This window comes from Vidua macroura, chromosome 1 (genome assembly GCF_024509145.1).
Source record: "Vidua macroura isolate BioBank_ID:100142 chromosome 1, ASM2450914v1, whole genome shotgun sequence".
NCBI lineage: Eukaryota > Metazoa > Chordata > Aves > Passeriformes > Viduidae > Vidua > Vidua macroura.
In genome coordinates, this window is record NC_071571.1 from 122,237,676 (window position 1) to 122,243,763 (window position 6,088).

At 38.9% G+C, this 6,088-nt stretch overlaps 1 long non-coding RNA gene across 1 annotated transcript; it reads left to right on the plus strand.

Moving 5' to 3' along the window:
* The first annotated feature begins 33 nt into the window (after positions 1 to 33).
* On the plus strand, positions 34 to 2,955 carry LOC128812854 (uncharacterized). The gene is made up of 3 exons (XR_008438854.1): positions 34 to 104; positions 755 to 985; positions 2,833 to 2,955. It is a non-coding gene; the product is annotated as an uncharacterized LOC128812854 (long non-coding RNA).
* Positions 2,956 to 6,088: the final 3,133 nt, after the last annotated feature.

A 6,088-nucleotide genomic window follows, 5' to 3' on the forward strand; every position in this document is an offset into this window, starting at 1 on the left:
AGGGTTTCGGGACAAATGGGATTGTGGGGATGGGGTAACTGACATAGAACTCTCAGGAGTGAACAGGGGGGTGACCACAAGACTGACATAGGGAAGCTCCAATGGTAAGTGACCCGGAGCAAACCATGGTGGGGGGAAACACGGGGGTACACAGGACCGGCTAACTAACATTATAAAACCCCTAATGTGAACGCAGGCTGGGATGCAACACTTACTCATGGACCCAGACATCATCCTCCAGTTCTGCACAGCACTGGTGTTCTCACTGCTGTCACCCAACAAGTGACCCAAATGACCTCACAGCCCTGGGAGCCATCTTCTTCATGTCTCTGGTGTCACCTGTCCCTCCAGCATCCTGGCCAAAACATGTGCTGCCCCTCTTCTTTGGCTCTATGGCTTCATGCAATCCCTTTTTTTTCTGGACTGAATCTCTGGGGAAGAACAGACACATTCTTTACAGTTAGAGTGGTGAAACACTGGAAGTGATTGTCCAAAGAGGCTGTGGTGTCACCACCATCTTTGGAGATACACAAAATTAGTTTGGACAGGACCTCAGGCAACCTGATGTAACTTTGAAGTTGGCCATGCTTTGGGCTAGATCTCTGGATGTCCTGTTAGACTAGTATTACTTTATAATTTTAAATACAGCTCTCTCTTAATCAAATCAATGCATGTCTGTAGTGGTAAGAATTGAGGAGTATCCCTTTCACAGCTTGTGAAGCATTAGTGACCTTGACTGTATTCTCTGTTTCAGAGTCATCAGAACTCAGTCAAAAGAGTGTGTTTACATGTTGCTTGGCCTTGCACACTACACACTGAGGGTTTACAGAGAGTAAACGGAGATATTTAGACTTCACCCACATTGCTTCTTTGGACTGCACACTGTGTGAAGAGAAACAGGCAAAGCAGGGAGACAGGAGCCTGCTATCCAGTGAAAAAGGACAGAAACTACAGATACACCATATTTCCTTTCCATGTTCTCTAGGTAAGCATTAAGTTAGCAAAGGGTTTGTCTTAGAAGGGATTTCAATTGCTCAGCTGTTATCAAGTGTATGATTTCTTTCTGATGAGAAAAAAACTAGTTGTTTTCCCTCTAGTACTTCGGAACTGCTGTGTATTTGGTTGCTCACATCAAACAGTTCTATATCTGGACTTGACAAGTCACTTACAGTATACAGTTAATTTAACTTCACTGCACACATTTTGTTCCTGGCAAAGTGGCAAAGGAAAAGACACAGCACTACTCGTTAGTCATTTGCTTGCACTAATAGATCAATACCCTCATGTCTTCCACCAAAGAGTGTCATGTTGTATTGCAGAATTTTCTTCATCCTTAATTTTTCAAGCACAGATTTTTTTTTTTTTTTTTTTTTGTTTTGTTTTTTTTTTTTTTGTTTTTTTTTTGTTTGGTCTTAAGCAACACATTGGGGAATTTTCTTTGAGACATGGAAACTCTTAATGGCTTAAGATTTTCAGGGAAGTATATTCAACTCCCTGCTACAGTAAGTAACAAAACCATATGTTGGTAGCTATTTCAGACTATTATATTGACTCCTAATAGGAAATCATGTCTTTAGCATAAAATTAATTTGATATAGGCAGGTGGAAATAAAGTAAAGAGCAAATGATCCCCTAAAATCTCATATATAAAAATGAGAATTAGAAGTTCTGCACTCTGGTACTATGCAAACAACTTTTTATTATGATTACATTAATTTTTACTGCAGTAGCACAAAAGAGTCATAAGAAAGAAAAATTAAGGCAGCCCTCCTTGGGCTTTCTGCTTAGCACATGATGGAGATTTATACCTGCAGAAAGCAGACAGAATACACTACAAATGGAGAAATATCAGTTCACCTGCCCTGGTTTTGAAGCCCAGTTTGCACAGGTTGAAAGGGTTTCCTAATGTCCAAAGTAGTGAAAAGGCAGCACAATTAGAATGAGGCAGACCTTGTTACCCTGAGCAAACTTGTAATGTAGAAGTCCAATTTAAAGAATAGCTTGAGATTTTTCAAAGAACATGCTTCTGTGGAAAGGGTAATCCTGCCTTTCCAGTGCCACTGCTGCCCCCATCTCTGCTCTTGGGGATGAACAGAGAGCCAAGTCAGCTTACTGATTCAGCTAAATGTTAACTTTTTTTTTTTCCCCCATGGCTATTTTCAGGCAGCTATGCAAGCAGATCCAACAGTTCTGAGACTGCATAATAGCCAGTGCTAATGCGAAAGATGTGGTAGGCACAGGACTGAAGCACAGATTATTTTTGTGGCAGACATTTTTGATAGCAATATGGCCTTGAACTGGATGAAGAAACCACCTTTAAAAGCATGTTGTGATGTTGAATATGACTTGGCACTAGCATTGACATAAAGTTTTAAAGATAATGACTGTTCAGCCTTATATTGCTGTTCACCATGGTGACATATTTTAATAAACTTATACTATTATACCCCTTACCCAATGAACTCACTTCAGCTTCTATTAAACATTTAACTTAGCTTGATAAATTCAGCTTTTTTTAAAAGTAAACAGAAGCACAGTATTCAATATAACTTTTCAGTATTTCACAGCAAAGCCAGTAGCAGAACTTCATATTGGTAAGGAGGAAATAAAAAAATATCTGTGTGTGTCTGCCAGCTTCTAGAGGGCTACAGGCTTATCAAGCCAAAGAATATCTGAATTTTAATTTGGTAGCAAAGTACCCTCTCTGCCCTTGAAGAACTCCTTTAGTGAGCAAACTATTTCAACACTGCAGTCAGTGAGAGGTGATTTTGCAATTTGACTTCACTGGAACTCTGAGCAAACCTTTTACAAGATGCTTGTCTTTCATTTCAGGGGAAAAGCTGACTGGGCAAGCCTATTTCCTGCTGGTTTATCACTTTTTGCACCAGAAGTATGGTTTTGGCATTTTTCCTTTCAGCTTCAATGGAAATGAAGAATTAACTTGATTGAGGTGTTGCCAGCTCTCACAATTTCACCACAAATCTCACTACTTATGTGTTTTCTTAAAGCCTCAAGATTCTGGCTGAAAGAAAACTAAAACTTTTCTATTTCATGGGACTCTCCCCTTGCATTCAAAGCAAAGCTTCTGTCTTTTTTACTTGCCGACGAAGTATGAAGAATGTGAGACAATTATAGTTTCAGGGCTGAAAAGTCTCAAGTCAGCTATGAATAACCCACTTTTCTTTTTCTTCTTCATGACGTTTACACCATTTAAAGGCTATGGGGATTGTATTCTTGTTTTCTCTATGTTTGCGGTTGGCAGCACTGCAAATGTAGCAGGAAAAACATAGGCATTTTTTATCAGTTTGCATTGTGACCTATCAAATTGAAAAAAGTAGGACTGGGATTTACTGGAGTGCTGACTCCAAGCTAGTAAAAATGAAAGGAAATGGTGCAGATGAATGAAATTGGTTTTCTGTCAAGGGAAATATGATGCTTAAGTAATACCCAAGTTGTTGATATTTTTAGTTTAATTCAGTTCAATATTCTTTTTTAACACTAGGTCATCAAGGTTGGTAATCTAGAAATACTACAAAGAGTTTTTTTTTAAAGTATTAGCTTTCCAAAAATTAAATGTTGCTGTTTGTTCTGTCAAAGATACTTCATATGATAGTAAAACTTCCATATTGAGTGAATAATCTGGAAATATCATATGTAACAATGTATATAAATAAAAGAGAATCCTATCCTACCTGTAGCAAACTTAGTCACTGAAATATTAATACTGGGGAAACTCCTCGGAAATTGTATTCATTTATTATTTTAGATTTATTTATTATAATCAAAGACATTTGTCATTATCAAAGACAGTTCACAGTTCACAGGCTCCTAAGTATTCAAGTTTTAACAACTGAATCATGAACAAAACAGGCATAAGCACAAGCCAAAAGTGTAAAGACAATATTTTGAACATTCTCCACTGTTATTTCCCCCATCAGATTCACCTGAGTGACCCACAGCCTGGCAAAGAATAAATGTTTCCTGTCTTTAACTATTCCCCATAACTTACGCAGCACAAAAATCCAAGCAGCAATTTGTTTATCTAGTAAATAGAAAAACTGTTGTTGGAGCAATTTACATGGCTGTCATGAGACATAGGTTTTTGATAACACTTAATTTATACTAAATGAACACAAAGAAAAGTAAATGATGGTTATGCAACCAAGCTAAAACTTATTAATTAAATGCAAATTATTTTTTTAATTTCTACAAAGTAAAAATTGCTACAAAAAGTAGTACATGTTCATGGCTCTGTATTAATTGTTTAATTCAGGATCTTTAACTCAGTCATAAATATGAAACTCAACACTCACAGTACCAGCCCAAAAGAAAATTGGTTTATGAAATGGAAGACGTCCTATTAAATGAAAACCTGACAATTGTGATTCTTTTGTGATTTCAGATTTTTAAAATTTCAGATTTTTCAACCTTTAAAAATCAAGAACTGAAAACGTGGATGACTCAGGCTTAACCCCACCTGCTTTGTTTTGCCATGGTTTGGATCTATAAAAAAAGATTCTCCAGTGGAACGAAATGGCCTAGTTCTCTCAAATAGAAAATGGCACAAGCCACACCTGAGGGAGGCAGTTCTTCCCTCTTCATGGTCCCATCACCTCCTTTTGCTTCCTGCATTGTCCCCACCTCTGCACCGCCCCAAAATGTCTTAAAATTACAGTAGCAAGTCCTGATCCCACTGCCCAAGCCCATTGATAACAACCCACATGCATTGGTCATCTGCCATGTTGAAAGGACCATTTCCACTGGAAGTCAGGAGTTATGGAAATCTTGGTCCAGGACTTTTGAGGAATTTGTTAATTTATAAATAAAAGACAGCAGGACTAACAGTTAGTCACAAATGAAGTCTGGTGCAGCAGGGGTAGAAATGAGCAGTGATAGGAAGGCTTCAACGAGCTCTCTTTTCATCCCACTGTTTGGGGCCCAAGCTGAAGTCCTGGAACAATTCTCAAGCAACAAGGCCAGCCATTGCTCCTTGACTGCAGAGGGACTCCTCCCCTCTGCCCTAGCCTGACCATCCCCAGCTGCCAAAAATCCTTCTCCCTTTCCCTCCTCCAACTGCTTTGGTCCTCTGTAGCAGCAGAGAGTCCAGTGAGGACATCCACCTGAGGCTCTTTTGATGGCTCACTGGCCCAGCTGGATTTCTGTCCCTCCCTCTCTCTCTCTACCCTACTTTTCCCCTCTTCCACCATTTTCCTTTGGCCACACATGCCACATAAGTGGAGAGGTACAGGAAATTCACGGGGTATTTTGTGCGAGAGAAAGACTTCATGGGAAGGTGGGAGATGAAGGAAGAAACCTTGTTCCTGTAGTTTCTCAAGAAATATTTTCTCAGTTGTTGCAGGGCTTGAAACCTCTTCTTATACCTATCCCCTCTAAAGCTTCTTTAGGTCCACCAGCCCCAGAAAAAGCATGGATCTGCTTCAGCATTTCAGCTTCATCTTCCTCCCTCAACACAGTGTTTCAGAACATGTTCCATTCCCTTTGGCTTTTTATAGCTTTCTTAGAGGCAATAAACTGAATTGGATTTCCTCCTATAGCAGAATCAATCAAACCTGCATTTTTAAGCACTCTGGAGCCTGCAGAACTGGATCATGTAATACAAAATATGTCTTGCTTCCTGGGAGGTTAATATCCCTTATTTCTGCTGGCTGGACGTATCTCTGACACTAACAGGGTTTGTGCCCTGTCCTGCTGGGTGTGCAATATCATTTGGTCCAACACAGACTGTACTTTATTTTTATTGAAGATCAGAATGGGATTCATATAAATAAACTATATTTTGTTTAACCTTCTTGGAACAGGTGCTCATGAAAGAGTAGAGGTTTTCATAACATTTACTCAAAATATTTATTTAAACTCTGGAGGCCTTCAGCACATAGAGTTTTACTGTTAGCATTTCACAGACATTATCTGTAGATCAACTATGTTAATTTTATCAGTTCACACCATATGTGGTATGATATTGGGGCTTTTCCAGGCTGTTGCCCATTTTTATGTATTTTCCTCACTGGTAAAGTCAAGTAATTTTATTTGTATGGTTGCCTCTACTAAAAGATCTGGTTCTTTATTA